This window comes from Triticum dicoccoides, chromosome 7B (assembly GCF_002162155.2).
Source record: "Triticum dicoccoides isolate Atlit2015 ecotype Zavitan chromosome 7B, WEW_v2.0, whole genome shotgun sequence".
Lineage (NCBI taxonomy): Eukaryota > Viridiplantae > Streptophyta > Magnoliopsida > Poales > Poaceae > Triticum > Triticum dicoccoides.
Genome location: NC_041393.1, coordinates 270,958,605 through 270,970,671, shown reverse-complemented (window position 1 = coordinate 270,970,671; position 12,067 = coordinate 270,958,605).

Here is a 12,067-nt window from a genome sequence, read left to right as displayed (position 1 = left end):
GGAGTCTGCTCTCCTTCACCTCGTGTTGCGCCGCCTGTCGCCTCATCATTATCATGTCCGGCGACCCCACGGGCAACCAGATCCCTGGGCGGCCTAGCCCGCCCATGCAGAGCTGCTTGCCCAGGGCGACCTCAACCCCGTGCCCCAGGCAGCCCGCGGTCCACACGGCGCTGCGGGCCGCGGGTGACGCGGTCAGGCGACACCAGCCCTCACACCGCGGCAGGTGCAGTTGGCAGCTAGGGCCTCGAGCCACGTCGCGGCCATGGTGCCGTACTCATGGCGACAGCAGGCGAACTCAAGGGCCGCGCTCACAGTAGCTCGAGAACTACTGCAATGCAGGCTACTAGAGGGCGGCCGCGACATACTACTGGAGCAGGTGGCAGAGCTCCTGGGCTCCGCCGCCTTGGGGGCTCCCCCCTTCTACACCCAACTGCCGCCTCAGGCCCAAGGTGGGCCGCACGGAGGCCCCACACGCGCCCGCACAGCTCCTAGCGGATTCCAGGGCCACTCCAACGCCAACCTGGCCCTCAGCGCCTGGCCACCAACAGCGCCGCCTCCGCCTCCGACCTTTGAAGGGGGATCCACTACAGCCCACGGTCCTGGTGAGCCACCACGCTACCACTCCCTGGTTGGCATCGTGAGCAGAACTGCATGGCACATGGGACACTACGGCGAGGCATTCGGGGCGGCGGCCCCGGAGGCGTATGTGCCACACATGATGGATCAAGGACATGCGCAGGAGGAAGACCATGGCCAGTTCCTTGGCCCAGGCTGGGGAGAAGAAGCACCCGAGGCTGAGCTCTTTCAGGAGCCAAGGGAAGGCCCCGTCGACCGTGCCGTAGGCAGTGACTATCGGGTACCGCTAATCGCTCAGGAACAGGCATACGCTAACCATGGATCGTAGGAGGTACAGGTCATCGCAGCGGGTGGCTGCCCCAATCCAGCAGCTCCCCACCCCTCACGAGGAGGGCACCGGGGGCTGCAGGAGAGGGGCCGAGATCCGGCCTCGCCCACATGACGCTCGGAGCAAGGCGCCCTCAGGAGGTAGGCCCTCTGCCGGGGAGGTGCCCCAGGGCCTACCCCCGGCAGAGGACCCGTGGTCGTCGGGGGAACCGCTGGCGATCACTCTATCCCATCGGCGGCGTGCTCGGTCTCCGGTCGTCGTCTGTGGCAATAGAGTGTGGCACAAGGCGGGGCCCTCATCTGGCAATATGAAGCAAGGCTGGTACCTGTGAAGAAGGCCCAGTGCCTGTGAAGCTCGCCGCCCCGTGACACTCACGTAATAATGAGTGGGGCTGTACACGCCCCGGAGTCTCCGGAGAGCCGCCCTCGGGCCTCGGGGGCTGCCGCCCACGCCCAGTGGTAGCACTTAGCTCCGCGCTGGTGAGAAGACGTCGAAGACTAGACTAGGTGCCGGACGCGGCTTTTTCTGCTTTTCCTACTTTTCCCCTTGGTTGTTGCTTTTCCCTGTTTGGATTTAAGTTGGGTTTGAGCTTAAAACTTGCGTGTGTCCGGGGAAGGGGTGTTTAGTCTCGTTCAAGCAATCTCTTGCGTTCTGGTTGCCGCTTTGCATCTTTCCGAGCTTCAACTGCCTCCCCTCGCAAGCCCCTCACGAGTCGGGCCAGGCCCAGCATGAACGCAGCCCAGACTGCCATCGGCACGCCCTCTCAGGAGGTTCTACTTGCAGGTTCAACAGGCTCGTTAAGGAAACGCTCAGGACACCGTTACCCTCCACACGGTAGCTTAGGGCCCACGCGGGTCAAAGGTAAACAAGCCAGTCGGCTCGCCATAAACCAGTCGCCTAGCGCAGGCACACGGGTGATATCATGTCTACAAATACACTAACTGCAAGTTTTTACACGAGGGGCTCCCCCTCCCAAAATGCTCTTACAACCTCCTGGGTCAAGCCCGGACTCTCTCTGTGCAGGGTAAAAACAGGAACAACACACATTCAATCGGATAAATGCCCCAATGCATCCTCGGGGACACCTCCAGAGCCGCCGCTAGCATCGCTGGCCTCGCCGTCGCCTCCTACGTCGCCGCCAACATCACCTGGGTCATTCATCACTCTGCCCTCACCAGCGCCCGGGCCATTCACCACACCGCCCTCATCGGCGGCTACGACCACACCGTCGTCGTCAGTGGTGAAGGCCCCAACCAGGGCGTCGACGTTGTCTTCCACCCAGCTTGCTAGATTGTCCCGGACAGCCAAGGGCACCGATGCGATGGCGGCACTGAAGTCAAAGTGGGGATCCATGTTCTGAAGGTGACTGAAGACGTGAGAGAAAGCACCCCCAAGTAGTGCACGACTCCTCTCCTGCACCAACCTGTCGGCTCTACCCGAACGGGCCTCCAGCTGCGTCACCACATCGTTGAAGAATTGAAGGTTACCAGCATAGTTGACCACATGAGGTTCCCCAATGGCTGCCTCGCAGATGATACCCAAGGCCGTGTTGGCTCTTTCCCGGAGCTCGCGGAGCATGGGGCTGTGCACGTGCTCCAAGGTCTGCTACTGGCGTATCTCGTCCTCGTTCCGCCGCGCAACAGCCTCGGTCGCATCCACCCTTTGTTGGAGAAGAAGCACCTCGGCTCAGGAGGAAGCCAGTTCCGCATGTGCCGCGCCAAGGGCAGCCCCGGTAGCGTCCGCACTCCGCGTCACTTCATCTAGCTTGGCCTTCAGGGCGGCGGTCCTGCCCTCTGCTTTGACCTGGATCAGTTCAAGCCTTTCCTCGAACTCGCGCTCGAGGTTCGAGCGAGCCGCTGCCACCCTGTGATCAACTGCTTCTGAGGCTCGGGCTTCCCTCGCGGCGACATCATCCTCCGCCTGCGCCACCATGCGCTCCCTCGTCTCTATTCGCTCAAGTTCCAGGGCGTGCTTGGTGGCCTCCAGCCTCAGTGCCTCCTCACGTTTCTGAAGCTCTGCCCGATCAACCGAGCCCCCCTCCATCGACACAAGGGCCGCCTCATGCAACTCCACCTGTTTCTCTAGGGAGCTGCTCCGGGCCCGGAGCTCCCACGCCCACTCTTCTGCGGCCCTGCGCCGCTGGTTGGCCTCTTGAGCCTCCTCGACGGACCGGGAGCAGGCCTCCCGAGAAGCTGCCAGTGACGCCTCGGCCTTCTCGTTGTCGAGGTCACACAGGTGGCGCGCAAGGGCAACGGCCACCTTCAGCTTGCGCCTCTCCTCAGCTAGGCGCAGGCCCTCGGCCTCAAGGCATGCGTCCTCGTTAGTGAGCTCTGCACCAAGCTGGCTCATCGCGTCCGCCGCCATCCGGAGGAACCCTTGGCGAAGGGCACAGCGCTCCCGAGCGTGCTCAAGCACGTCTTCTGCATCTCCTTCCGCCTTGGACGCGCGAGGAGGGCCACGGATCAGCACTCCCCGGCTGGGCAGGGGGCTGGGGGCTGGCGCCCTCGCGATGGCCGGACGCGCCTCGCCAGAAACCTAGCCCAGAGCCAATTCGCCCTCCAAGGAAGATCGCAAGGCCGACCTCAGCCAGTCGCCGTCCGCAACCAGTTGAAGAGCCCAGGGCAGGCTGGCTATGCCCCGGGAGGGCTCACGAAGGATGGTCGAGAGGGGTGAAGAACCAAGACGCATCACAGGATGGCCCGCCTCTCCAACCGGCCTCACCGCAAGGGCAGTGCTGGAGCCCGGGACACTTGGGGAAGGTGGAGAGGGTGAGGCCTGGACGGATGGCTCCTCAGCTACCTCTATGAACTCGGCAGGAAGGGCCCTGCAGGGTAATGATCAGCTGAAGCAGCAGAAGAGTAAGGAACAGAGGGAGGGAAAGGCTTACTCAACGGTGGCGAAGTACTTCCTGCGCTTCAATAAGCGGCACGGGTAATCATCTCCCAAGGCCTCCCTTCTCTTTCTGAGAGCCTCGAAGTCCACACGAAAGCAACCCAAAAGCTCGGCGCAAGGGTCAGCTTGCGACGAGGAAGAAGCGTCAAGGTGCCCGGCGTCGGGGGCCTCGCCCAGAGACATGTCGCCAGACACCACGCCAAGGAGGATGGCCGGGGCCTCGGGGGCCTTTGCCACCTGAGCCGCAGGCCGTGGCTCGGTACCTTCAGCCGCCGGAGGGCAGGCCTCACGAGCTGCAGCCTCAAGAGTACCACGTGGCGTCATCATCTTGAAGGCGGCCCCCTCAGCCCCCGGCGCCCCTTGCCTCCCAGGTCCACCACTCGAGGAAGGACCGTCGTGGGCAATCGGAAGGGCAACCACCACAAGTGGGTTCTCACGGGGTCCCCTAAGGCCTGCAGGACGCAGCCCCATTCATCGAAGCTGGGCATCTGCTTCACGAAATCGCCCCTGTTTGAGCAAAGGTACAGTAGGGTGCCCCCATGCCGGATGCTGCCAGGAGAAGGGTCCCATGTCAGGATCATGAGAACCTTCCTCAGCACTTCGGGCGTCAGATCTTCCTCTTGGAGACTCATGCGGTCTTCACATCCCTCGAAGGCCCACATCCGCCAGGAATGACACTTGAGAGGGGCAATGTGGCACAGGAGGAACTCCTTCACCACCTTGGGTGCCGTCACACCGAGCGACCTCAAGTACGTGAAGCGATGCCAAACGAAGACGAGCCGGGGGCTCGTGAGCGTCTCCTGGCCCCAGCCCGAGTTGGAGATAGCGAGCACGATTGTCTCTGAAAGTAGGGGGCTGGGCACCCCAGCGTCCACGTACATCCACCGCTCATGGAACCCGGTCGCGGGCGGAGGAAGGCTGAAATCAATTCTTGAAGCCGTTGTTTCTGGTGCGGCAAGGAAGCTCACACACCCCGAGCATTGGGTAGGATCGCTGAGACGCTGAGAGAAGAAGTGGCGCAACAAGGCAACTGAAGGAGGGATGCCCATCATCGCCTTGCAGAAAAAAGCAAAAATAGCAAGAAGAGTAATGGATTCGGGACCCAAATGCATCATGTGGATCTGGTAATGAGAAAGCACAGCGTTGAAGAAATCGGAAAAGGGGGGAACCAGACCCACCCACAGAGCATCGGCAAAGTACCGGACCTCGGTGACTGTTCTGTCAATGGAGAAGTGAGACATGGGCCAGACCGTCGTCCTCCCGCACTCATTGAATATGGTGGCGATAGCGGAATTGACCTTGTCTGAGCCTTCCCGGTTTAGTATGATGGACCGCTCAACAGCGGGAGCCACCGACGGTGACGGGCGGGGCGAGGGCATAGGCTTTGGCCCTTTCCCCTTCTCCGTTGGAGCCATGGCGACAGGAAGGGGGAGGATGCGAGATTGGATTGGAAGCAGAGGCTGGAGCTCGAGAGAAGGAAGAGTAGAAGGCGCGCGAGCGGCGAGAAGAGGGGAGATTGTGTACAACGGCGGGTCCGCCTAGCTGGGGCACAAAATAAGGAGACATGGGGGAACAGGGACGCCCACATCCAATCAACCGCCACGCGGCGCCCAAGGCCGTAGGCTATTGGGGCCCATGGTGCTTTGCACTTGCCTCTTCGCTTCTCTGCTAAGCCATGTCCAAGCGCGCCTTGGGCCTGGGGGCTACTGTCGGCGTTCTGGGAATGGGGGTACCCAGACTTGCCTGCCTGCGGCCTGCGGCGTGGCTCAAGGAGTGGCCCAATACGGCCCATCTACATCAACACATGCTCAAGACCCTCACGAGGGGCCAAGCCTCGCGGGGCGGACGACAGGAGGCTTCCTCAGGCACGGCATCGTCAGGTTGGCTCGCGAAGAGGCGGAGAGATCAAGGCGGGGTACCTCATGAGGTGCCCGTGACGCAAGCCATGACGACCAAGGCGCAGGCGGGCGCCAGGCGGGTGCCGGCCTGCGCAGAGTCCTTGTTTCCCCTTTGGTGCAAAGGGGGCAAGCGCAGGCAAGGGTATCAAGCAAAGGCAACCATTTCGGTGCAACAAGACCAAGACCAGCAGGATGGCAGAACGGAGGTCATCGTGGAGCCCAAGCCAGCGTCATCGACAGGGTCTTTTGGCAGGCGAGGACCAACTTTAGTCAGGATAAGTGTACTAGATGTTCCCCTTCAAAATGGCCAATTGTTGGCGCCATTCCCGCTCAATATTTGGGAAGAGGCCCAGGGCCTTCGCCCATAAATAGGACTAGCCACCCACATGGTAGGGGGGAGATCTGATCGGATCCGCATCCAAGACACAGAGAGAGAGGCGACTGAACTCCCCTAGCAGTTCATCGCCTCAACCAAGAACAGACCCTCGTGAGGCTGTTCTTCCCTTGTACTATTCCTCATCAGCCCCAGAGGCAATCCACACACCACAAACTGGAGTATGGTATTACACCACAATGGTGGCCTGAACCAGTATAAATCTTGTGTCCCTAGTGTTGTTCTTTGTGTAGTTTAGATCCTAGCGAGGCGGTGAAACATGGGTAGGCTGAGGGCGTGATCTCCACGCGCACCCTAGTGTTCCAACCTCAAGGGTCTACCGGAACCCGAAATCCGACAGTTTCCTCTTTGGTCCAAAGGAGGCAAGCAGCAGGCACGGAGTCCCGAGGAATCAGCCAAAGGTTTCCATTTTGGTGCAACAAGACCAAGACCGCCAGGACGGCAGGGTGAAGGTCATCGCTGAGCCCAACGTAGCGTAACGACCAGAGACTTTTTGCAGGCAAAGACCACTTTAGTCAGGATAGGATGTACTTCCTATCCCCCTTCAAATCCGGCTATTGTGGGATCCCTTCCCACCAACATTTGGGAAGAGGACCAAGGCCCCTATAAATTGGACTTAGCCACCAACATAGAAGGGGGTCGAATCCAGAGGGACAAAGTAGAACAGGGATCGAATCCATTATTACTCGACCACCCCACCAGCTCACCCGAGCTCAAGAACACACCACCTCCTAAGGCTTGTTCATCCACTATACTAGTTCATCCTCAGCCCCTCGAGGCAATCCACCAAAATGATGGAGTAGGGTATTACACCGCAAGGTGGCCCGAACCAGGATAAATGGATGTGTCTCTCTGTCCCTTTGAGCTTGACACGCTAGGCTTTGAGAATTGTGAGTAGGCAGACTAGGTAGGTTTAGATCTCCGCAGGCACCCCAGAGTTCAGACCTATCAAGGGTTTGCGGAACCCAAAATCTGACATTTGGCGCGCCAGGTAGGGGTGCGTCGGAGATCCGCTGCTCCGTCCGCCACATCACGCTGTCGGCTTTGATGGCGGGCGCTCCTTTTTTGACTCGGCCATCGCGCGCCTTCGAGGGAGCCACGGGGCTTCGTGCTTTCACCCTCGCCTTGTGACAGGGGGAGTGGCCACCTAAGTTCAAGCCGAAGATGCCGCCATGCTACGACAACACGGCGGACCTAGCCGGCTTTCTCCAGGCGTACGAGGAGGCAGTTTGGGCGGCCGACGGAGATGACAAGGTGAAGGAAAACCGGCTCCCCATGGCCCTCGTAGGTGCACTACGCGCCTGGTTGCTCAACCTGCCAGAGTCCTCTGTGGCCTCCTGGGAGGAGCTGCGCGGCCTCTTCATCGCACGGCGCCGGCGCCTCCTGTCATCACAGCTCTCCTAGGCGGCTTGTAGGCACCACCCTCTGACCGACACATCAAGCAGTTCTACCACCAAGTGAGCGCCGCCCAGGTGAGCTCGGGGGCTCCTCCGGGCTGGGCGGCGCCTAAGGACGACCTCGCCTTCGGCCCAGAATATCATCCAGGGACCACGGCTAGAGCGGGCGCGCTCCTGATGCTCTGCACCCCCACCATCTACAACGTGGCGGTCACCAAGACCCTCATCAACGGTGGAGCCGGCCTCAACATGCTCTCCGCGGAGGCATTCGACCTGCTGCAAGTAACCCCGACCGGCTCCGCCCCACCAAGCCCTTCTCCGGTGTCGGCAATGGCTTCACCAGCCCCTTGGGGCAGATCCACCTCCCTGTCACCTTCGGGACCAGTGACAACTACCGCAGCGAGCTCATCGACTTCGACAATGCCCAAATCAACCTGCCATACAACACCATCCTTGGGTACCCGGGCCTGGCCAAGTTCATGGCGACAACTCATCCAGCCTACAACGTCATGAAGAGCCAGGTAGCAGTGCTGTCCTCGCTCGGCAGGGGATACCAAGGACGCGCTGAAGGACCTCAACCTCGCCTTCAAGTCCGCAGCATCCGTGCTGCCAAGCGAATAAGGAGGCCCTGAGGCCCTAGGGGTAGCACCAACCAAGAAGAAGCAATTGTTCTCCCAAGACCGAGCCGAGACGAATCAAGTGCCAGTTGATGAGGATGGGGCGTTAGGCGCCACCTTCACCATAGGAGTTGGCCTCCACCAGGACAAAGAGAAAGCGTTGGTCGGCTTCTTGCGCGCCAACAAGGATGTGTTCGCATGGGATCCCAAGGACCTAGTCAGGGTTCCAAGGGGAATAATCGAGCATCACTTGAAGGTATGCCCAAACGTGCGCCGAGTGAAGCAGAAGGCCCGTCGACAGTCCACCGAGAAGCAGGCATTCATTGTCTAAGAAGCCCGCAAGCTGTAGGATGCTGGGGTCATCAGGGAGGTACGGTACCCGGAATGGCTGGCAAACCCAGTCGTCGTCCCCAAGAAAGGAGGGAAGGAGCGCATGTGTGTCGACTTCACCAACCTGAACAAGGCTTGCCCTCAAGACGCCTTCCCGCTTCCCCACATCGACCAGATCGTCGACTCCACCGCCGAGTGCGACCTGTGCTTTTTGGACGATTTCTCGGGCTACCACCAGATCAAAATGGTCGTGCAAGATGTGGAGAAGACAGCGTTCCTGACCCCCTGCGGGGTGTATTGCTACACCTGCATGCCTTTCGGGCTGCGCAATGCCAGGGCTACCTTCTAGTGGCTGATGCACATCGCCCTGGGCATGCATCTCGGGAGAAATGCTGATGCCTATGTTGATGACATAGTTGTGAAGTCTCGGGAGGCAGGACCCTGATTGCGGATCTGGGGGAGACTTTTGCCAGGTTGCGCAAGGTGGACCTGCGGCTCAATCCCGAGAACTGCGTGTTCGGGGTTCCCTCTGGCAAGCTACTGGGTTTTCTAGTATCGCACAAAGGAGCCAATCCGGAGAAGGTCAAGGCAATAGAAGACATGAGCCCTCCGCAGACGCTCAAGGAGATGCAGAAGCTGGCAGGCTGTGTAATCTCACTGGGGCACTTCATCTCCAAGCTGGGGGAGCGCGCCCTCCCGTTCTTCAAGCTGATGAAAAATAAAGGATAGTTCGAGTGGACTCCTGAGGCTGATGCGGCCTTTCAAGACCGCAAGAGATACCTGAACAGCCCGCCGGTGATGGTGGCGACGCACCCTCTCCAGCCCCTGGTGCTCTATTTGGCCGCCACCCCTCACTCTACCAGCGCCGCTCTCGTGGCGCTAAGGGAGGAGCGCACGGTCAAGGACCCTCAGCAGGGCGCTCGGCCACCAAGCAAAGCGCGACAGCCTCAGGATGGTGCTCCTGAGGCCTCGGCTGACCCGACGGCCAATATCCCTCCCGAGGCTGAAACCGACCCCTCGGCTGGGGGGATCCTGAGGCCGACATTCGCGAGGCCGCACTTGGCGTGGCAGAAGGTCGGACCCCCGAAGTCCCGGATCCTCGAGAAGCACAAGAACTCGCCAACACCTCTCCCCACGTCGAGCACCCGGTCTACTTTGTCAGCACGGTATTACGGGAGGCATGGGCACGCTACCCTATGCCCCAAAAGCTCTTACTTGCGCTCCTCGTCGCCTCCCGAAAGTTGTGCCACTACTTCCAAGGCCACCCCATCAAGGTCGTTTCAGCCTACCCACTAGAGAGGGTGCTCCAGAGCCCTAATGCCTGCGGACGGGTTACAGAGTGGAACATCGAGCTCCAGGCGTTCCAGCTTGAGTTCAGCACCACCAAAGTCATCAAGGGCACGACCCTCGCAGGTTTCATGGCAGAATGGATTGACGTCCCTGACCACGGGGTAAGCAAGGACTGCTCCCTCTTGCCTGGGGATGAGGTGCCAAACAGGTGGATTATGTACTCCGATGGCGTGTTCTCACGACAAGGTGCGGGGGCTGGGGCCATCCTCATCTCACCCGACAAGGACAAGCTCTACTACGTGGTATAGCTCAGTTTTCAGCAGGGCGAAAAGGTCTCAAACAACATCGTGGAGTATGAAGGCTTGCTCGCCAGACTCAGGGCGGCGGCGGCGCTAGGGGTGAAGCTTCTCAGCATCAAGGGCGATTCCCAGCTCCTCATCAACTTCTCCAACAAAGAGTACACACCTAAGGATGAGCACATGGAGGCATACCGGGAAGATGTACGCAAGATGGAGAAACGGTTCCTGGGCTTGCAAATGCAGCACGTGCCGCGAGGAACGAACACTGAGGCGGATGACATCGTGAAGAGGGCATCCCAGAGGCTACCTCAGGAGCCAGGAGTGTTTGAGGAACGGCTCTTCACTACAAAAAAAAGACACATCCGTGACATTTTGGGCCAAACGAAAAAAAATTCTGTCATGCATATGACACTTCTATGACGATAATTGTGACAAAACCCGGTATCATCATAGATGTGGTGCGCTCCTACTTCTATGACAAAAAATCATGACAGAAAATGGGCTTTTCATCCTGGGCGAGCTGGAGATGCAGCTGCATGACATTCTTTGGGCCATCCATGACGGAAAAAAACCATGGTAGAAGTGAGGGCGAGGAAAATTTCGAGGAGTTCCTGGTTACGGTGGGAGGTCGGGGCCAAGCGATGCGTGTTTCTCTCGTACATGTACGCGCGTGTGTGCGAGGCGTTGGCTCTAACTGAACCCGAGCGAGGCGTTGGGCTCTAACTGAACCCGAGCGATTGCACTACAGGCTACGCGTTACTGAACCCGAGCGATCGATCGATGGCTGTTAACTGAACCCGATCAAGTGATTCCTTCGCTACTGCTGCTAACTGAAGCCGATCAATGCTGCCTCTCTGGATGAACAGTGAGCGTTGCCGGGGGGGTGGATGAATTGTGAGCGGTGGCGTTGCCTCTGGATGAACAGGACCCCGTGGTGTGGAGGGATGGATGAACAGGACGACCCCGTGGAGGGCTGGATGAACAGTAGACGATGGAGGGGTGCCCGTGGAGGGGTGGTTGAACAGTAGTTGGTGGAGTAGTGCGCGGTGGAGGCTGGATGAATAGGAGCCCGTGGAGGCTGGAGGAGGTCGACGGTAGCCCGTGGAGGCTGGAGGAGGTCGACGTGGAGATGAATAGTATCACGTGAAGTCCCGTTTTGCGGCACGCCACACCCCTCCCGATGAACAGGACACCCATTTCGACCGTAGCAGTCCAACACAAGTCTGTTTCGTCCGTTTTGCGGTACGCCACACCCCTCCCGATCAACAGGACCCCCGTTTTGACCGTAGTGCTCCAACACAAGTCTGTTTCATCCGTTTTGCGGTACGCCACACCCCTCCCGATCAACAGGACCCCCGTTTCGACCGTAGGAGGTCCGTTTCCCTCGTTTTGCGATACGCCAGGCCCCTCCCGATCAACAGGACCCCTGTTTTGAATGTGGCCGGTCGAACACAAGGCCGTTTCCTCCGTTCTGCGGTATGGCAGGCCTCGTTTTCATTGCCTGTTCCGTCCAAGCCCTCCCGATGAACACGACAACGCATTCCGTTCCGACCCAGCCGGTGGGCTCCCCATGAACACGACGATGACGTTGTTTCTTCGTTCTGACCCAGCCATGTACACGAGCCCTGGCCGTACGTATGCACGAGTAGGCATTCGAGACCCCGTCCGTATGTACACATATGTGGCCATATTTTCTTTCTTGCACACTGGCCGTTGTACGTACGTGTACATGCTACGTGCGCGCCTCTACTATGACACGTACGCGCCTCTACTACGACACGTGCGCGCCACTACATCGACCAGTATATATGTACGTACACGTTCGCGGCCAGAATGACAACGCTACGTACGCTTCGACCAGGTGGGTCTCAACTGTCAGGCACTTCCTTGCGTGTGAAAATGTAGCTGGTGGGTCCCAGTAGTTAGGGGGCGAATCGTTATTTTTTTGCCCGGACGCACTTCCTTGCGTGCGAAGATGTAGCTGGTGGGTCCCAGCAGTCAGGGGGGAGAATCGTTTTTTTTTTGCCTGGACGCACTTCCTTGTGT